Genomic DNA, 22498 nt, shown 5'->3' with positions numbered 1-22498 from the left:
GTCAGGGGCTGGGGGATACATTTCTTGTAAGAGCAAGATGCTGTTTTTTGATCCTGAGCAAACTCACCACCTCTGTGTTTGCAGCCTTATTTGCACTATATTATCATTTCATTTATGGCCACCAAGGAGCCCTCCGCCACTTTGGGGAGCTCTCTAAATTTGCCTTTCATCACATATTAATGAAGTATTAATAGCTCAACCAAGCCATTTTTGAGCAAATACCTTGTGATCGGTTTGTTGTGAGCAAACAGCCCATGTGCTGCTCCAATATGTGACCTGGAGGGACACAGTGTATGCCATTATCCTCCTACTATTTATTTTTTTGCATGTAGTAGAATAGACACCGAAAGGCTGAGCTGCTGCAGCTTTCAGGCTGATCAGAGACCTAATATCAGGGTGTTTTACGGGAACAACAGGCCATCTTGGGAGGTACAACAAGGCGGCATCTCTGGGGCTGAAGGGAGCATTAACCCAGCCCAGGATAGACACCCGTCTGAATTTTGACCCTGTTTTCTCAGGAGAGGAGGAGTCTTGATTCTTTCCCTAAGGACCTGAGGTAGACGTTTCAGTCCTAGAGCTTGAAAATCTCTGGGTGAGAGAAACTGTCCCAGGATGAGCGTTTTACAGAACTGCCCAGGAACTCGGGTTCATCAACCCTGTTCATTTGTGGCCTCATTTGTTTTTTGTATAGAAGTGGGAGAAAAAACTATTTTCTAGTTTGTTGATACTTTTAGAAAATTAAAAAAAAAAAAAGTGCCCCCACATTTTTTCATGCTGATTTGCCAAGATTCTGGTGAACTGAAAAAAAAAAAAAAAGCTCATTTCTAGATTTGATGGTGTTGCGGGAAGGATTGAGCCAGTTCATTTTCACAAGATGGAAACGGTTTGTTTTAATTTTGGAAGGCCCTAAAATAAAAAATCCAAAGGAAAATTTTGAAGTGAAAAAGTCAATTTTAGCAGGGTAGAAATGTCAACATCGGGCCATTCTGAATTTCTGTGAAAGAAATATATTATCCGTAACATGAATCATTTGGTGAAATACACGTACATTCCCTAAACATTTGCTGTCTGGGACATCCGCAACTTTTTGCCAGAAAAAAAAGTTTGCATTGAAAAATGTCACCCTGTTGTGTGTATGATTGCAACCACGCCGTGCACCAGGCCTGACTTCAAGAGTGGAAGCACCGCCGTTCCTTGCCTCTGGGGATTGTGGTGTGGTGCTTATGGCAATGGAGCAACTTTCTTTCTTTCTCTGAACTGCTACAGCTTTGGGACTGATGAGAGACCTGACACTTTGATATCAGTCCCATTTAGGGGAAGACTAGTGACGGAGTTGGGACTAAAGTGCAGTGACAGCGGGGCTTAGCATTGTCTGTAGACTGAGTCGGAGAAACAGCCGCGTTTTGAATTCTTTTAGTGAAGATTTTTCCTTGCCATTGCAATTTCTCCAAATTTGCACCATATTTTCCACCATATTTTATACCATAGTTCCCCAACAGACATGTTCCCCATGAAAAATAAGAAAGCCTCCGTCTTGTTGCGCTTGCCAGGGTGAAGCTCACCTGCGGGGCAGTGTGCATGGGAGAGGATGGGCAGGGGCAGAAGATTTGAAGGCTGGTGCTTATTTCAATTAAGTTCTTTCCATCCCCGAAGCCCTTAGTAGGAGACAAGCTGAGACCTCTGCTCAGGGTATACTTTGCTCACTTTATGCTTCCTCTCCCTGTTTTCCCTTGTTTGCATCAGCTGCCTGATGATGTCTCTTCCCTGACTTAGAGGCAGGTACTGACTCTTGCTTTATGTGTCTGTGCTGCTTTCCAGTGCAATGCATCTGGTCCTTGATTGGTTCTACTGCAGCACAAATAATTAAGATGGGGATTCACTGGACTTTCTCACCGGGAGAAAGTTAATCACGTACCGCATCCCTTCAAAAATAAATTGAAGAAAATGAAAGCCTCTTGAATTTAAGATGCATCAGCATGTTCCACCTTTCAATTTAAGGGGAGGAAAACAAACATCAGATATCTAAAGGCACATTTAAAAGGATACAGCTGCTATCTTGTGTATATTAGATGCTTTTTTGACTTAAATTGCTGCTATCTGGTGTATGTAAGATGCCTTTTAAACTTAAATTTAAGACGGGCTGCTTTTGGAAGAAATAGTTTGCTTTAAATAGTTTATTGTATATTTGAAGGAATGTGGTTTATAAGTTGTTACAGACTCGGGGCCTTTGTGGCAAAGCAAGTGATTGGAAAATGAGCCACTTTATATTAAAGGCACACTTATACATAGCTGCCGAATCAATAGATAGTTAATAAATGTTAGAAGCAAGCTGCAGGCATGGGTAGTAGGTGTTAGAGGTGGTTATAAAAACTGCGATAGAAGATGTTGTTAAGCGGTTGGACTCCCTCACAATTGATTAACCACTTATGAAGGCTGCTCATCACTTGTTAACTCTGTATGGGGTGCTTCTGAATGTCCCCATATGAAAAATACTGCTGGAAAAGATGTACTGACGTTGGATCTTTTGTGATTTCTGTAACGTTGTGGAAAGAGCTGCCGGTCAGCATTCAAGCCCGGCGTGTGCTTTTTTGGCAAGGGGTTGAGCACCCTCCACGGGCACTGTGGTACTCACATCTTTGCAGAAGCCCATCGGGGGGGTTGGCTATGCTGCAGGAGGCTCGCGTGTAGGGAACGCCGTCCTAATAAACTGCCGGGGGATTCTTTATGAATTCAACCGCACGGTGTACCACTGCGTCGAATTTGAAACAAGTCCCTTACAAAAGTGCCGAGGCGCGCCGCTAAATATTTACAACCGGTAAATGGAGCTGGGCCGGCTGCCTGTGCCAAGGCCACCTCTCTAACGCTGGTCGCAACATTCATCACAGACCCTGGCTGTAGACATTTCATAGCACTTAAATGTATTCAAGAAGCGCCGTGTCTCCTTTTTTTACACACCTCCCATGAATTCCTCAGGAAATGTGACTGGATGCAGCACTCTTACAGCTGACCTTTTAATAACAATAAAATCACTCCGAGGTGCACTTTATTTTGATTTATCGTTGCACAACATAAAGGGATTATATATCAAAGAAGGCACTAAAAATGATAAGACTAATAAGAGGAGACCAAAGGAGGATGGGGAAATGTACAGGGAAAGGCTTCACTGGTATCTTCAGTGCAAAGAGATAGGGAACCATGACTTATCTCAAATGGCTCTGGGAAGGTGGGTTTTTTTTTTTAATTATATTTTTCAATGTCTGAAAATGCAGGGCTCGCAATAAACTGGTTGTAAAAAAATCATAGGCAGAGATTCCAGCTCCCATTAAGAGGAAGCGGGTAAGGTCTCCAGCATTTGTGTGTGTGTGTCTGGGGGAGGAGTATGCATGTGTGCATGCATGCACACACACTTTCACGCCCTTTCTATCTCTCTCCCCCACTCTGTCCCTCTCCCACACCCGAGTTAGAAAGCTAAGCAGGAAGGATGAAAAATGAAGGGTAAATTTTCTGGAAGGAGTATGGCTCCCAGTAGAGTAACCCATCATTGCCAGCAGTCACTCACTAGGCAGATGATTGTCTGCCAATGCAGTAGTAAAGTCACTGCTGAGATCTGCATGTTCTTGGGGCAGGCACTTGCAGGAGGAAGGAGTGGACGCTGGTGATATTGAGTCACAGCTCTCTCCATTTGTCTGTCTGGTCTATCCGCCCCTGTAGTAACTCGGGGTAGGGGACTGGGCACCAGCCCTGCGTGCCTATTTAGAGAGGGGCACAAAACTGGCAGCTGCCCCCGCCCCTGTGGCTGTCCCGGGTGCAGAACTGGGTGGGTACGCCTCTGGTGATTGCTCATGACTCGATGCATATGTCAACTTCTGGCAGGGGCTCTAAGACGCAGCCCAGCCTGGGCTAATTGCCATGGGGCCACACCTGCCTGGGGCATTGACCAGCAGCACTAGCCTGGCTAATGACTAGCCAGTTGTGCAGTTTCCCATGGATCTGGTAACTTGGCACCTGGTTCCTGGCCCCTGACCTTGCCTGTGTTTTGGACTCGGCCCCTGGATTCCCCCTGGATCTGGAAACTTGGCCTCAAGCCTCCTGAATGCTGACCCAATCTTTGTTTTGGACTCTGCCCCAGGATTTCCCCTTGGATCTGGTAACTTGGCTCTCAAGCCCTGACACAGCCTGTTGTAGACGGTGTCCTGGCTCCTACCTTCCCTCAGGGGCCTAACCACTAAGCCTGGCCCCCCATGACCCCGTCCGTTCCAACGTCCACCAGCCTCGGCGGTGGAGTTCCCTTGAAACATTTAGGACTGGCCATTTTCCCAAGTAAGGTAGGCTGACTTCTATCACAGCAATGTCTAGAGGCCTCACTGTGATTGCTACTGTGTGTGTTTGTGTACGAGGGTTGCCAACCTTCCAGGATTGCCCCGGAGTTAGATAGAAATCTTCAGGAGACTGCTGAGAGTCACCTGGGAGATAAATGATAGGGCATTCATTAAAATAAATAGTAAATGTTGAATCTGACTCATACAGGAATCCAGAGGGTTTTTAAAATGTAATAGTCATATGCATTTGTCTTCTCGATGTAAAGTCTGAGCATCATACTCCATAACGCATATACGCAAGCACGCGGGCAGGGTGGCCTTCCAGAAACCTCCCAAATAGATTCAAACAGAGTTGGCAAGCCTATTGTGTACACACATGCATGCACATGTGCGTGCACTCTCTGTCTGTCTGTCTCTCTTTCTCGCTCCCTGTCTTAAAGAGCTTGCTATGGGAGAGATCACAGACAGCTTGGGGAGCAGTACAAGGCACCAGGGAAACCACCACATCTGATACGAAGGCAACACAGGACAATTGCACACTGCTTAGGGCCCTAAGTGTGAAGCATCAGATTTGGATTGGTTTTCAGCCTTGTGAGGTATTCTTTAACATTTATATAAAGAGCTCTTTTGTGCAGGGTATTTTGTATAGAGAAGAAAGACACCAGGCCAGACCCTTCAGTTGGTCAGACAAATACAGCTCCATTGGCCTGAGTGCATTTACTGGTCAAATTACACTTGCCTAAGTGAGAGCCAGGAGCTGTGTCTCCATTTACGAGTATTTGAGCCTCACAACCATTAGCGTAGTTATTTTCACAACACCCTGATAAGGTAATGTATCATTCTCATTTTAGACAAGAGGGAACTGAATTGAAGAGTAGCACAGGATGAAATTCTGAGTATATTAACCAGACTGGAATTGCAGGGGGGACTAGACCTCCTCTGGAAATTAGGCTGAATTCAGTGAATTGTTTTGGCATGGGGAAAAAACCTCAGGGCATGCTGACAGGTTTCATTTCAATATTTTTAAATGAAAACTTAGGAATGATTCTGTGTCGATAATTTTGAAATTTTCCGTTGAAATTAAAGTTTTGGAGTTTTCAACTCTTTTTGCTCTGAAACGGAAAAACAGAAAGAATACAAAATATTTTATTTTGAATGGAAAAAAGTCAAAATAGATGTGTGTGTGTGTGTGCGTGCGCGCGCACGCACATGTGTATTTTGGCTGTTGTCATTGCTAAGCCAGAAGACCCAAAATTTGCTGTGTCATTTTGACCTAAATCAATTATTTTTCCCCTCTGATTTTTTGGCTCTGCAACTTAAGTGAAATCCATTACTCACCCAACTCTGGTAAAGACAGGGCACAACTGAAATCCTCAGAGGTGTAGGTAATGATCACTAAGTTCAATAAACACAGGCATACAATGAGTGAGAACTAATGATACATTTTATTGTGGAGCAGTAGACCACCCCTGCAGACCCATTGGACAATCTCTTACCTGATTCAGAGATCATCTCCCATTTCCCTCCCTCTGTAGTCTAAGTAAGGCAGCATCTCTAAATTATAGCTTCTACCATTTCAGTATCTGGGCGTCTAACTCTCAAATTTGAACAAGAGTTAAATTCCCCACTACCCTTTGAGGACTTGGGGCTAAAGGACTTGCATGCAGTCACACAGGAGGTTGCTGTGGAAAGGAATAGAGCCCATGTTTCCCAGGCTCATTACCAGTGCCTTAGCCAGCTGCATCGGCTCTCCTCTCAGGTGCATTGTTCCTGCCCCAGAGGGACTTAACCACTTGTACCACTGGCATTTTGTCAGGATTACTCACTGGTGTAGGGGTTTGCAGTGTCAGATCCAAGTTTAGATAGGACACGACACAGAGAGAAGGGAAAAGCTGAAGGCTTACTACTGGTTCACATCCCTGTATATCACCACTCTTTCCACACGTTCATTGCCTCTCCTGTTCAGTGTTATATTCCTGCATCGCTTAGCTCATTGCCTCTCTCTGACACTGAAGAGAAATTAGAGTAAATCTCCTGACGTGGGCTAATATGCCCTAAACTCTTAAATTCATGGTCTTGTACCATGCTCAGTTGAATACAAGTGCGTAATTAAAAACAAAAACAGCCACATAACTGAATGCAAATAGAGACAGTGAGTCTTGTGGATAAAGCATGGGACTTATTCAGCTCCCCAGTCTACCATAGACTTCCTGTGTGGCCTTTGCCAAATCACTTAAACCCAATATCTGTTTCATGGCTCTGAAATGGGGATTACAATATTTTCCTTTCCTTTTAAAGGCAGGGACTAACTTATATGTATGTATACACGTTCACGCACATGTAAGTGGGTGGATCTATGTATATTGCACAGCGTGAAGCAAACTGCAGTCCTGATTTCAGCTGTGGCCTTCATTAGTTGCATTAAGTTTATTTTGGGGATGTGAGGAATGACTAGTTAAGCTTTATATCCAAGTTCAACCCAGAGACACTTTTTGGGGTAGTTTCTATGGATTTAATGAAGAGCCTGCAATGCTGAGCAGTGACTGCTGCACTTCCTTCTGCTGTCATGAGCATCAGAAATTACCAAACTTGAACGTTTCAGCAGTTGCGGGATTTGGAAGATGGCTTATGTAGTAGCTGTCTAAGAGCAACACTAGCCGCATTTGAAATAACATCTTTTCTGGCGATGTTTTAAATCTAACTCCTGTGCTACATTAGAGAGCTATTTAATTCAAGCTTGGGTTTATCTAGTCCTTACTGTGATTGTTTTAATCAGTGCAGTCCTCAAGTGCCTCTGCAGTGTCCGTGTCTGGCATACACGAGCGAGAGAGCGGTGAGACTGAAGCTGATTATTAATAGTTATTTAAATCTTACTATATCTCCACCGCCAGAATTGTAAGCAGCACTGAACAAACAAATGAGGCAAAGCATGGCTTGGCTCCCCTGTTAGTGTGAATCCGGAGCATCCCTACTGAAAATACAGGAGACATACTGGGTTCACTCCAGTTTAACAGGTCACTACCTAGTCTGTAGTTTCTGCTTTGCCAAATTTACAGTCCATCAGAAGACAAGACCTAATGTGACAATAAATGGTTATAAATATGAGGGGAAGGAAAAGTGTAGGTGTGTGTGTGGGGAGGGGGGAAGTCAGATTAATAGCCAATGTGATCATAGGACTCTTGTTTCTAATGTACATGTTGTTGAGGTTTTGAGACCGTATTGGTGCATCTGTGATACCATTTTTATAGCACAGCCCTAAGCATGTGGTTAAGCCTATTGAGGTTTATTCAAGGGTATGAATAGGGTCTATATTGTCATTGGTTCTTCTGTGTGGCTCACTAAATGTGCAGCTCAGATCCTCAAAGACTGAGTCTTGCTCAGGAAGTGGGGAAGAATCATTACAGGAGAGACAGAAAAGTGACTTCTCAAAGCTCAGTGACTTTCCCAAAGCCACGAAGAAAGTTTGGGGACGAGCTGGGGAAAGACTCCAGAAGTCTGTGCTCAACGTGAAGAAGTGGCACAGACTGTGCTGACTGTTAAAACAATGTGAAACATTCGCAGAATACAAAGATAAGTAGATTCATCAGTGCTTGGGTAGTTGGGTAGTCAAAAAGTTTCTTTGGGTCAGGGTTTAAATTTCACTGTGTGATTTTACAGCCCCTAGCACAGTGGACCCTCCGCCCTGCTGAGGACATATAGGCATGGACATATAAATGTTAATAATAATAAAGAAACACTGAAATCATGAGCACCATCGTGCCATTTCTGCACTAGTAAGAAGATGATGGATTAGAGAACTTAATAGGTTTAAATAAGTTTAAATTTGCCCAAACTGAATATTTAAGTTGAAAATAATAAGGGTTGAGCTAAATTTCACAGGATTGGGAGGGGATTTCAGAATATAAATCCTTCCACCTTTCCCCTTCCAAGCCCCCCTCCTACGGAAAGACCTCTTCTTTGCCTTTGTTCATTGCTGGATTCAAAACCCCAACAGACCAAAGGGCACTGATATTTTAAAAAGGAAAGAAATACTCTGCCAGATGGTGGCCTGCACCAGCTTTGAAGTGTCAGGGCAAGTTTGCTGTATGTTATTTTTTGGGATCCTTGCAGAATAGCCAGAAGGAAGAGAACAGGGTTTAGAAAAGCAACTGCTGGATGCCGAGAGCTTGGTATGTAGGGCACCAGCCAGCCCCGTGCTGTGTTGTTGTCTCCCCAGAGCACCGGTGGGATTGTGCAGGAGTGGGAGGAAGAGGACAGTCCTCCAAGGGGTTGTTAAATTCTTATACCCTCGAATACCCAACAGCTACGCTAATTGGGACCGATCCCTGGGTGGACATGAAAACATAGTTCATCTGTAACTGTAGTGTAAGCATTGTGGCTCCTTGCTCTTGTAGCCAGACAAGCGCAGCAAAATCTTTGCATCTTTAACTCTGTCTCATCCAGGATCAAAGGTATGGTATTGAACCCATCCATATCACCACAGGAGCCTGCAGACGTCACAGCTCCGGCACATCCGCGGAGACAGCTCCAGCTTGCCTTTGGAAGAGGTGAAAAGTTACCTCTGTCCATAACCAGTGGTTGTATTTTTAAAACACTGTGTTAACATACAAGGAAATTGAGACAGGTATCTTTTTCAGGTGATTGCGATTAATGAGAGGTGTCCTGATCCAAAAAAAGGATCACAAAATATCTCAAGAACTTTGGGCTCTGCAGTTTCTTTCCTTCTCAGTGTGCAGCACCGTGGGGTTGGTTGAACATGCAGTTTATTTAGAGGGTGGTTATTTCATAGATTTCATAGATTTCATGGACATTAGGGCTGGAAGGGAACTCGGGAGATCATTGAGTCCAGCCCCCAGCCCGAAGGGCAGGAAGTCAGCTGGGGTCGTAGGATCCCAGCAAGATAAGCATCCAGTTTGCTTCTGCTGTACATAGATCATAGTCAGTCACACTAAATAATTATCCTTTTGTCTTACTCAGCTCCTTTCATCCAAAGTTTGATTTCTAAAGAAAGATTAAAAGAGTGGGTCTTATGGTTAAGGTCCTAGGTTGGGAATGAGGAAATCTGGGTTACTTGCTTGGCTCTAGCACTGACTTACGGGATGACTTAGGGCTAAGTCCACAAAGGAACTCATAGCAGCTACTTCATCCCCCCAAATCCAACACTTATATGCCACTTATGTGCTAAGAACCCCTGCTCAACCCTGATGTTGCCCAAGTAGCTGATCCCCTGTAGCCCAGAGTAAGGCACCAATGTCTTGTAGCAGGACATACCCCTTATGTTAATATTTCCTATTGGCTGCTGCAGGCTTTTCCCTTCTTAGCACATCGGCTTCTGCAAATCCTGCTAGCAAGTCCCTGAACCAGCCCATGCACTGTGCTGGAAACTTGCGTTCCTAGCATTGATGATGTGCATCTCTCATAAATGTTAGGACTTGCAGTGCTAGGTATTGTAGCATTAAAGCCCCCCTTGTGAGTCTAGTCCTGGAGCTTACAGGACTGATACTTGCAGGGACCTTGAATCCAATGATAGTTGTAGCAAAAGGTCATGTTAGCAGGTAACCGCTAGAGTGGTAAGGGAACCTATTATAGCCAGTCTCTAGATTTGAAGTAACAGTGTGTAGTGTTCCCAGAAATGGTGGACTCATTTTGTTAGGCTACTTTATTGGAGTCAGCTCCTGAACTAGTCCTCAGGGCAGGGTACTATAACAGACATTGTGAGCCTAGGGGTTCCTGAGGAGACAAAGATAGTGAACAAGAAGATACTGGTTGTGCTACTTTTTTCCTACTCGTAAAGAGTCGAGGGTGTGATCCAAGGTGCAGGCTTTGTAGGAGCAACAGAACAATTGGTTTTCGAGGCCACTTTTAGACAGAACAGGCCTCTGAGGAGAGCAGTTTGAGGATGATTTCTGTTGAGCAGGAGAGGCCAAAGGTCTTTGGGTGTCCTGTGTGCTCCAAAAGGGGGATCTGAAAGAGAAGCTAAGAAGGCAGCTCTTTGAGTTAGTCATGACATGAATGTTGTGCCCTTTGAGAATACAGAGCGGGGAGAATGGGGAAGAGACTTGAGCAGCATTTTTTCATCCAGACCTTATAACATGGACAGACAAATACCTGGTCCTTTATCAGTTCTTCGTAAAGAGAAGGTTCATCATAGCATCATTTCTTGTTTCTAGCAATTGGTAGAAAGCAATGTGTAGCAGTGGATCTGTATGAATCATCAACCTGATCTGCCCTTCGGGGTTTTCACTGGACTGCCCACTGACTTACTTGCCCACCATGACTTGATGTTATTGTGGTAGTCAGGAGAAGTGTTCACCCAGTTAGAGAAACTTTCTGCTGCATGTCTATGCAAAGACCTATCCAGGGCTCCTTCTCCCCTACACCCTGGGCAATCACTCACCCAAATGTTGGTCTTAGTATGGCTGGCCAAGTATAAATGTAACCCTTGGCATGCGATGCTACCTACAGCTGTGTCCAGAAGTTTGGGACCTTGGGTGCCAGGTAGCTTTACCCCAGCTCAGCTCACCTAGAAGTGGCCAGAGGCTCCCTGGGAGGGGGGGCTCTCTTTTACAATGGAGAGACCTTGCAGCCTCAGGAACAACTATTCACAATATTTAATTATATACAGGGAATAGTTATAGTATGCAAACAAATATTAAATGATATCAAAAGTTTGAAATACTCTATTTACAATACAACAAGGGTGAGTATATACAGAAATAGCAGTTAATAACTGTTTACACATAAGAGATGATCACGTTGACAGATAGAAAGCTAATAACTTAAACACTAGGAAAAATACTCATTATATTAAATCTCCTAATTAATTATTCACAACCAATAACCATTTACCCCAACTTATGCTCAAAGGATGGAGGGAGGGGCAGTCCCTTACTCCTCTCATCATGCTCTTTGAGGGCTCCAGCTGTCTTGGGCTATCCCACCTAGGCCCAGGCAGCTCGAAGCATGCAGAGGCTGTTCTCACTCCAGACCCCTGCAAAACACAGATTCGTCTGCACACACCTCTGTACACACTTCTCTGCCTGTGCGCTGCCTCTCCAAGCCCAACGGGCTATTTCTGCAGTTAAGCATGCAGAGAAAGAGCTCACTGCTACAGGCAAGCCAGGCAGCACCTCTCGTCTCACTCCCCCTTTAGGCACTTAGGTTTCCCCTCAAGTCGTGCCTCCCTGGGTCTCAGCCCACACAGGCATCCTGGGAACTTTTCCTTGCTCTTTCCCCCAAGCTGAGACGATTTCACCACAGTCCTTTCCCCAGCCATGCACACAGGTGGTTTATCCCACTCTTTTACTGACCCCAAGTTTCCAAACCCAGAAGGGAATTAGCACCCCACGCTCTAGGGGTATGTCCACACCCAAAAGGATGAATGAAGCTGGCTCGGGAACTCCGTGCACCCGTTCTAGGGGTCTGCTCTCTCCTGCTCGACCCCCCGGATGCTGCATTGGCCTCCGGCCCGCTGACAAAGGGTTCAGCATCCGTGGGGAGGGACCACGCTGCAGGCGCTTCCCAATTCAGCATGTGTCTCTTACTCCCACCCCTGGGAGTGGGGAAACTCCCGGGTGTAAGGGGAGCCACCCAGCCAGTCCCTGGGCTGGAATTTTCCTGGGCTCTCAAACTGACTTTTGAATCTTGAATCCCCTGCTGGGGGTAATCCCGGACCACACGTATGGCATCCCCATTGCTACAAAATGGATGGTAGTTCCTGGTAAGGTGTCCCTGCTGGGATACTCTTCAAGCATCCAGGCAGAGCCTGATGTAGGATGCTCCTTAAACTGCCTGTTACGTAAGTAATTTTCTTCACAGGGTCTCTCTGCAAATCCGTCTCCTGATTAGGTCTGCCTTAATAAGACTGTGCTCCAGCCACAACTTAAACTCTTAAATAAAGGTATTGGTAACCCCTTTGTTCCTCTCTTTATATTAGTCCACCTTGTGTCTTATCACCTAACTCAGACCATTCCTTCCCAGCCTCTCTTTGCAATCTCCAGCCTGCTCGATATTCTGGGCTAGGAGTACTGCTAATCCCCCTTTCTTGAATGGTCAATTAGTTCTTTAATTTACAAGGGTTGGCATCAAATGGCCCACAAATCCAGAAATCAGCCACTCTATTCACTCTGATTGGATTAGCACTGAACATGGAGCCGGCTTTATCCTTGTTCTGACGCTGGTTGATCAATCTTCCTCCCTTGCTTTGTCCTGGATTTCAGTGCTCACAAACCATTTTGGCCCAGTCTGTACTGGGCACAGTTTGATCCTCTCTCGGTTTGGCAACCGCTCGATAACCCCCTGGGACCTCTGTCCCAGTCAAAACTCTGGCCGCTTAATCTCCCATCTACAGGCTCTAATTAGTGGCAAACACTCGTTTCACACAGTTCAGGCCACATACCAGTTTTCTATTGGTTCACTAATGTCTGTGATTTCTCTTGTTTCCCCTTTTTTCAGAGCCTGTCTATACCCTACGGCAGAGGGACCAGCACTCCCAAACCCCTCCAGTTGTGGGACCTCTTCCCTACTGGTTTGTGGTAGTGATCTACATGGTGGCAGCCCTGGCATTCATCTCCCTGCTGTTCTGGCAGGTGAGGTCCTCCTGGCTCTGCAGCAGCAGTCAGCCCATGTCTCCACATGGGTCCAAGGTAAGGCTCCCTGTTTTTCCCCTTTCCAGGGAACAAAACCTGCCCAGGTGCCCTCGGTGGTCCCCCTCTCACGGACAACTAGAGGTGGTCCCTGGGTCTGCTGGGCTGAGAGGCGCATGTTGTAACTGCTGCGTATTCGGCTCGGTATTCCTCCAGAGCTAGACTTCTGGGTCAAGCTCATCTGGAGAGGTGAGTGTAGCAGGGCCTGGAATAGGCTCCATGCTACAGAGCCTTAGGGAGAGTTATTTCACAGATTTCATAGACATTGCGGCTGGAAGGGACCCCAGAGGATCATCGAGTTGAGCCCCCTGCCCCAGGGGCAGGAAGTCAGCTGGGGTCATAGGATCCCAGCAAGATAAGCATCCAAATGTGTCTTGAAAGCATTCAAAGTGGGTGCTTGAACAGCCTCCGGCGGCAGTCTATTCCAGACCTTGGGGGCTCGGATAGTGAGGACGTTTTTCCTTGCGTCCAGACTGAATTGGTTGCGGCACAGTTTGTGACCGTTCGTTCTTGTCATCCGTTGGGGGGCTCTGGTGCACAGACGTTCCCCCAGATCCTGATGAGCACCCCAAGAGAGAGAGAGAGTCTGGGCAGGTCTATAACGTGAATGTCAACAAAGAAGCCCAAACCGTGATGAAAATGGCTGTTTAAGAACCCGCTCTAACAAGAGAAGCGTGAGATTTCAGGACAGCAGAAGATGTGATCCATCCTTCCATGTTAGTGAGACCTCAGGTCATGCCAAAGAGCCCTGGGGCTTCAATTTTTGAAGCCCTGGCGAGAAAATGCTGAATGCCTGGACCAAACCTCACAGCTGGAGATGGGAATATGTCGTGTCCCTGTATTGTCATAGGCGGAGCTTCTTATGAGCAGTTCCCACTCCCACATTAGCATGCTCAAAACTTAGGTGCATCAAGTGGGGATTTCAGGCCAAATTCTTCCTTGGTGTGACCTTGTCTAAGTCAGGAGAGTTTCTCAGAGCTGAGATCTTCCTCTGTCATGATTAACCCCTGTCATAAGCATCAGGAGGCTGGATTTGGACATCTTGAAAACCAGGGCCCTGGAGCCTTCTCCAGGGGGCCTCCAGATGACTTGAGATGAAAAATGGTCTCTCTGTTTCTAAGGGAGAGTCTTCCACAAAGATGCTGAGAAGTAGAAAATACAAGTTTGCTTCACAAACTCAAAGGGAAATTCCCCCAGGTAGCTGAAACTCATGATTCAGTTCAGATCTGGCACCAGTAGGGATATTTCCATTGGAGTTGCTGCAGCTCATGAGCAGGACATTCACTTGGCTTTGGTCTGAAGTGAAGTCTCCTGCCTTCCTGGTTCATTCTATGGATAAAAACAATTACTAGCCAAACCGCCTTTGGCTACATGGATGCTATCAGGAATGCTGTGCCTGAGGATCTTGCACAGGGATGTCATGAAGAGATAAGTTGAAAACAAGTCTCAACCCAAAGAAGCAGTATTGTGTGCAGCTGAAGGCAGGAGCTGAGGAGTCGCATCCTGCTCAGTACTGTCCCGGAAATTAATGGTGTGATCTTAGGTCAGGTCTCAGAACCAGGGATCCTGGTTTTCTCTGACTTAAAAAAAATCCCCAATTTTTGGTTAAAAAAAAAAGGAAACCGAAATCCACCGGTTTCCATGATTTAAATGAAACACCACTAATCTCTATATTCGTGGTGTTTCATTTAAATCATGGAAATCTGTGGATTTAGGGTTAAAATGAAACACCACTAATCTGTATATTGCTGGTGTTTCATTTAAATCATGGAAAAACATGGATTTGGGGTTATGCTTTTTTAAACGAAAATTGGGGATTTTTTTTAAGTCAGCGAAAAACCAGGATCCCTGCTCGTAGCCTTGCTATGTGTCAGTCATTCCAGCTGTAAAATGAGGGTAATAATTTTTATACCTCCCCTACAATTAATAAGTATAGGGTGAATGGAACATAGAATACAGGGACTGTATTGTCCCTGTTTCCATGATTTTGTCAGATGTATCTGGAGCTTGTTTGAATTCCCTTTCCTTTTGTAAGGCCCTCTTCAGTTCATACGGATATATATCAATAAATGTGTAGCTTTATAAAGGAAATACCAAGCACCTTGAAACACAGCCTCTCTAAAATTCCCATCACCCTTTGCATGGCTATGACCTCCATGGGATATTAACCTGGTACTAGATTATCTGCATGCAGCTGATGCACAGAATTGCTTGTTAGGGAGGCTTTGCTGTCAAACCTGTCACACTCCGGGCTTCATTTTAGGTCTTGAGGGTTTCAGAGCTCAGCCTGATTGGGGCTGATGAGGTATGGTTATGTAAAACTCCTAGAGGATATAAGCATTGCCTGATAGACAGCAACATAGTTATGAACTAGCGATGAACCCTCTTGTTTGGTACGGTTAAAGGCATAAATCAAAGGCGTTGTGTAGCCCTGCTTGTTTACAACATTTCACTTAGGGACTCGTTTCTCTCAGGATGTTCACGTTGATGATACGACCTCAGAAATGTTCTCATCAAAGAAGCCCCTTAGGTAACAAACCTTTTCTGAACTCAGGGTTATAACTAAGTGGCAGGCTCCAATGGACCCACGCCGGCTGAGTGTTGTGGTGTGTGCACAGGCCACACACAGACCTGTACTTGCAAATGGTCACTTCTTCAAATAAAGACATCAGTAAATAATGGGATGAGTGCGTTGCTCATCCCCCAGCACATTTCTCTGTGAATGGTGGGTTGGGGCAAATGACCACTGGAACAAGCTTCCAATGGATGTCCTGGATTTATAGGACCACAGACTCACCATCCTTTAGGCCTATGCTAAAAGCTAGGGCTGCGCGAAACGGCACCATTTCATTTTGCCTTGAGTTTTGAGGTTTGGCCGGAACAACATTTTGTATTGAATTTCATTTCAATTCAAAATGGCTGTTCTATTTTGCTTTGTCGAAACAGTAAGGCTGTTTCGATGTTTCACTAGATTGGCAGGGAATGGGGTCAGCTGGGCGGACTTCCCAGCCACAGCGCTATGGTCAAAACATTTTGACTTTCGAAACGTTTCAACTAGCTTCATTTTGTTTTGGGGCTGTTTCAATGCCCCTGGGCTCACTCTAGTGCTGGGGATGGGAAGTCAGCCCAGCTGGGCTGACTTCCTATCCCCAGTGCTACGGTCGACTAGCCTTGTTTTGTTTTGAGGCTGTTTTGACACCCTGTGTTTAGTTTTGATTTTGCTGTTTTGACCTCAAAATGAGTTGAAAGAGTGTTGAAATGAAATGGCCGGTGAACTTGCGCACAGCCCTACTAAAAGCTTAGATTCAAAAAGTCACTTTGATGCTGTGAGGTCTCAAGTAAAATGTAGCTGCACGTACTTTTGAGAGGAATTAAAAAAAAAAAAAAGCTTGAGTCATGTTCTGGGTCTCCAGACCTTGAACTCAGTGGTGTTGGGTACAGGAGAGGGATGCACAAACCAGCTACAAAGAAATGTGGAAAAGGGGACATGTGTCTGGCTTCCTAGCCCTGAACTAGCTGGTTGAGTTCATCAGGAGTTCAGTGACACAAATACCTTTTCAAATACCTCCTGAGGGTCACACAAAGGGTCTTTGAAGGACTAATGAGTTTGACCCACCTCTCTGGCATTGCATTTAGTCCCTGGGCTGCCCTTCTTATCTGGGCTTTCCACTTCACATTGGAGTTTGCAAGGCTTCCTTCCTTCTCATGTCCTTGTCCCTGTGCACAGGTATTAAGCAGAATTCACAGATTCATTGGAATCTGACATGGATGTGCCATGAGCAATTCTGTTATGGCCTCAAACTTGCAACCTCTGGGCTATTAATCTTAGCATCCCTGCCACTCCAGCCCTTTTGCAAGGCTGAGGGCTGCTTATTAAAAAAGCAATGATCTTTGTGTTGCAAAACAATTAGCACTGACATGGTGACGGTGAGAAAAAGTACTGTTGAAATCTCATTATGTTTTACAGCATTACTTTTCCAAGTGAGACTAAAGCAAGGTCAACAACACCAATGACAAAAATCACTCTTTAAAGCTTTCTTGAAAATGGTCGATGGCTGTGAGAGCTGGAGCTAGCATGTGTCTTTGCCACCCGTAAGTCATTGATATTACAATGCCGTCTCATTATAAGCTGTTCTTTGGCAACTTCAGAAAATGTGGATGCTATGTTTACTACTTTAAGATCCTTTTCTCTCATCCTATCACCATTTAAATAATAGCCTGGATTTGTAAGAGACAGCCTAGCTTTATAGGTGATTTTTTTTAATACAAGTGAAGGCCAGCACAAACTAGTTGGCTTCCCAAGGCCTTGAGAGTGGTTGCTGTCAGCTGCTTCAAAGGGTTTTCTATGTGTCACTGCCAACTTCGAACATGATGCCCTTGTTCCTGGCTACTTATTTTGTTGTCTAAATGAATGTTGGAAACCCACCATAGTCCACCTGTATCCAGTGGGGGGAGAGATGTGGTCAAGTGGGGTTGAAGTGTTAGATAGATTTTGCCATGGCCTTCCTGGGTATGTCTACATGAGATGCTTTACTGTGTAGTAGACTAATCTACTAAGCATCACTGTCTACGTGTTCAAATTATTTGCAGGGCAGGAAATCAGTCTACCGTGCAGTTAGCTACTATCTGTAAATATTGTGCAGTAGTGCATGTGTAGATGCTGACTGGGAGCAAATTTGCTCCTAGTCAGCCCCAACACTAGGGGGGTACAGGGGACAGGGAATGCCCTGGTACAGGCACTGTTTAGCTCCCAGCTCCCCAGCAGGGCCAGGACGGGGTAGTTCTCTGCCCAATACTGTCCCAGTGCTGCTCAGCTTCTGGCTCCCCACAGGAGCTGGGAGTTGAGCAGTGCTGGGACTGGGGAGCTCTCCACTTCCCCACACAGCCAGGGGCTGCTCAGGGAAATCCCTGTCCAGCCCAGATCTGACTGTGAGCTGCTCCAGGAGTGGGCCAGCTCTGGGCCAGCTCCTGGAAGCGTGGAGAAGCCATGGTGGGCAAGGAGCTCTGCAGCAGCAGCTGTTTCCCAGTCCTGTGCATAGCAGGAGCCCTCCAGATGTGTAAGGGGAAAGGAGAGATCTGCTGCTGCAGCCGGCAGAGCTCTCCTGGCCCTTTGCACATGGGGACTGGCCCTGTGCTACCTGCCAGCCCCTGGGCTAGCACCCTGGGGGGAGCCTGGAGCTGCCCTTGGTTACTGCCAGGGACCAGAGCCTGTACCCGTCTGCTCCCGTTGGGAGCAGATTTTCTCTCAACAGGAAGCATATGTTGCCATGCTCCCAGGGAAGGCTTACTGCAAACTTTGTGCGGTGCAGTAAGCCTTTATAACATTAATAGCATGTATAGATGCACCGCCCCCCCCGAGTAACACAAGCATCTTATTAAATTCTTTGATTGTCTGTTTCCTCCATCCATATAATACTCAGTCCCTTCTTTTTCTCCCCTGATGCTTTCATATCTTCATTGGAAACATGCTGGCTAAGTACAGGGTCTGGTTTACTTCTCTAACTTCACAAAGCTTCAGCACGGGATGGAAAGAAGACACTTTACTTCCTGCCGCCAAAGGGAGAGGGCAGAGGATTTCTCCCAAAGCAGTGATACCCCCTCCTCTTTGATCAGCATTTCTTGGAGATAATGGACAGGGATATGAGTTGTGCATCTCATCCAGGCGAGGCTATGTATTGTTGCCAAGGCCTAAAATCTGCCATAGAAGCCGTGGAGGAAGCTGTAACACTTTTATCCACATTGGCGATCACTGAAGCTGCATGACAGAGTGATACTTGGGCAGATGCTAGTTTTGGCTAATGTGGCATTGGACAGCGTGGAGATATTGTGGTGCCATAGATGAAGCTGAATCTCAAGGAAATATGCTCCTACAACCAAAAGGGCTTCTAGCCCAAGTAGATGGATAGTCCCTTGTGAGCTTGGAAGGCAAGATCCTTGCCCAGGATCCTTCTAGGTGCCTCATTTTCCCAAGGAAAATGTTATTTAGGAACATGAAGTTCTGCTACTGTATCTGCCTTGAAGCATGACCCTCTTGCCTCAGTTCGGTGCCTAGACACCTGTACCACCTAACAGTGTTTGGGACGTGCAAACGTGGTGCCTCTGGCTAAAAAGTAACCCAAAGGGCTTACTCCTCAGAGCATGCCTGCTACCATGGTTCAGCAACCATGCCCGCTTCCACTGGCAGTGACAATGGTAGTAGGGAGGATGGTGTGCAAGAGCCCAGTGTTTTGAACACAACCCAAAAAGTGAGAAACACATGCTGTAGGCCCTCAGCCTGAGGTAGTTCAACCAGTAAGCCACATATTCTGGCAGCATTGTTTGGGACACTTACCAGCCCTGCTCCTGAAGCCTGGCTGAGGGAGAGCCTGTTTTATTGTTTGAGCTCTCCCCTGGCGGAGAGGAGCCCTGTGTTTTATACCCTCACTCAATGGCATGCTGTGTCTATTAGTGACTCCAGTGCAAAATGCGTTGGACCTCTTGCTGGTCCAATGACCTGCGTACTGTACTGCACAGCTTCAGCAGATAGTGGGGAGCGGTCCAAGTGAACTTGTCTGCATATAGCCTGGTGGTTGACTGAGCAGGGACTGTATGTCTCTCCCCCGCCAAGTGCCCTAACCACTTAGCTTTTCTAGAATAGACGGGCATCAGCATCACCATGACTTCTGTTTCCATGGCTGGTGCTTTAAAAGAAGGTGGAGGAAACTGTTTTGTGAGGACACAGATTCTGCCAGTGGGCGTGAGATGGTCTCAGGGCGCAGCTATTGTCTTGTGGCCCTGGATGGAAGAACTGAGCTCTGGATCCACGTGGGGTTTAGACCCGAGATTGGGGCCAAGCAGCTCAAACTGGGAGAGGTAAAGGCAGGCCTCGAGCAGACCTGAAGGCCAAAGAGGAAGGCATTTACTGCGTGTAGGCATCTCCAACACTGGGCTGTGGCTGAGCAGGGGTTTTGGAGCACAGTTTTGGACTTGGGAGAAACTTGGCTTTGGCCCTGAGAGAGAGAGGGAGACTCATTTCGAGAGGAAGGCAGAGTGCAGTTAGGTCACTTGCTTAAATTTGCAGAATCAGTCACTGACAAGAGCCAAGGATGAAACCGGGTTTGGCTGCTTGAGAGAGCTGAATGGGTTTGACTTAAAGAGCCGTTTTTAAATGGATTTTGCTGCTACAGAAAGCTCCGTGGAGGTCTTTCCTTGAACACAAGCTGACTTTAAATTGAGTGGGCATGTGCTTTCGAGCTAAATTGAAAAACACCAGGCTTAAATCAAAATAAGCAGGGTTTAAATTCTGAGCAAGTGGAACCACGTCAGCTGATAGGGCTGGATATACATCTAAATAATGGAATAAATAACCTTTCTCCTGCAGGCAAGGCCGCATGGGCTAGTGCCACAAAGCCGGCTTGAGCAAGGCAAGGCTGAACGCAGAGCCACATGGTGAGATTCACAGCTGGTGGTAGACATCAGGCTCCCTGTACAATATTTGGGGACACATCTCCATGGAGGAATGGGGCTCTCAGAAACCATCAGGCTGACTGGGGGGACTGCCAAAATTAGCCAGTAGACAGTACTTAACTCTGGCCTGGAGATTCAGCTCCATGAACCGTATCATGGATCTAATTAGGTACCTGAGCCAGGTCAGCTTATCTTTTTTGCTAGAAGCGCCCTGCTCAGTGGGCAGGACAAGACCCAGCTCCAAGGCCTCTTCTGCCTGGTTTGGAGCAGGGAGTTGAATGCACTTCAAGTGATTTATCACGGGGCTAGGTAGAGTATGCTGAGGGTGGGTGTTTGCCTTTCTTATCACTCCTGTTGAAGCTCTTCTTTGCATAAAATACTTAAATATTCATTAGGCTTGAGAGCAGCTCAGCCTGCCTCTGTAGCCTGCTGATTAGCAATTAGTCCTGGGAGCGGGGAAAAGTCGGGTTCCTGTCCCTATTGCCATGAATATTTAAATATTTTATTTTAGAGAACATAAAACTGGAGGTGGCCTGCTCAGTTTCCTGGGGCTCACAGAATAGACATTAACAAAACCACTCAAACAAGAAGCCAGTTCTTGAGATATGATATTCAAGCTCTGGAAGGAAGACCTCATCCGCGCCGTAGTTTTAAATGTACTGGCTCATTAGCCAGGTGGATTAGAGCTAATCATCTGTGTTAACCATTAAACAAAGCCGAATCAAACCCCAGTTTAAACACAAAATATTCTTTTATTTGTCACCGAAGGCTACACACGGTCACTTCTGTTTTTGATTTTTCTAGAAGGTATCTACATCTGCCTTATTTACAGCTTCGGAGTATTTACACAGTCAAGAATACAGTGTTAGAAACACAAAGTGTTGAGAAAAAAAAATTTCTCAGAAAATTAGTTCCAGACTTCAGGAAAATTATTACACATGGTAATGACAAGAGTCTCCAGTGTTGCTCTGTAGACGCAGCCTTGACAGAGTCCTCCTCATTGACTGGAGCTGCCTTCGGAAATCTTCCCGCAAAACAAGCAGATTGGTTTGCTTTACTAGAAAATGTGATTCTTTGTTACTTCAATAACATCAGTGAAACTGTCCTACGGTTTAACCTAGTCTTTGCCAGAACAGTTTTGAGCTCTGAAAAAAAATATCGTATTTCTTTATAGTTGGTGTTCACTTGGATTTTTCTGGGCTCCTTTGACTGCACAGAATTGACCTCTGGGATGGAGGCTGTTAAGTCACGTTTTCTCAGTTGCACAAAGTTTCATAGTAATTAAAGAAAAAGAGATGAGCATTTCCCCCCCCTCCCTCTTGACTTTCAGACTTTGTTCACTTCAAATAACACAGCGTGATATATCATTGCAGGAAGTCTGGACTGCCCCCATATAGCAGGACCTGATCCAGTCTTCCCTGGGTCAAGGTACATTTGAGGCCGTTCTGAACCGATGGCTCTGTTTGCTTCCAGCAGCGCACCTATGCAGATCGCTTTGCAGTCACTTCATTGAAGCGTACCTCCGCTGTAGAAGTTCGTTGACTTTATTTCTTTTAAACTCAGTAAACTCTTTATTGTAACTTTGGAAACTAATAAAGCTAAATATTTACTGTGGGCTATAATAGAAAAGAAATGGCAACCAATCTTTTGTAGTCGTAACACGGACAGCAATAGCAGGGATAAAAATAAACAGGCCAAGTCACTAACTCACAACATTTCTGCCAGGTTTGCTGTGCTAAGTACGGTAGGTGAATTCTGTGTTTCAGTAGAAGGGCCAAAGCTTTTTCCCCACCCCCATCAAAGATCCTGCTACTATGCATGCCATCCTCAGTGTAATTAATGGGTACTTCCCAGGCTCAGCAGTGCTGAGAGACAGCCCTTTGCAGTCGGACAAGACGCTAAAACAAATAACACTTAACAAGGCAAGCAATCCTTAGCTCCATTATTACTATTAAATCCAGTTATTTTACCTCCCTATTTAAGGAGTGCCTGCATGGCTAAGGGAGATCCATGGCCCTGGTTTCAATTATGCCTCGATTGAATCAAAACAGACGGCTGTGCTGTAAATATGGGGGGCGAGGTGGGTGG

Source organism: Crocodylus porosus, unplaced genomic scaffold (assembly GCF_001723895.1).
Source record: "Crocodylus porosus isolate Cpor-Errol unplaced genomic scaffold, CroPor_comp1, whole genome shotgun sequence".
Classification (NCBI taxonomy): domain Eukaryota; kingdom Metazoa; phylum Chordata; order Crocodylia; family Crocodylidae; genus Crocodylus; species Crocodylus porosus.
Note: the sequence above shows the minus strand (reverse complement) of the source record.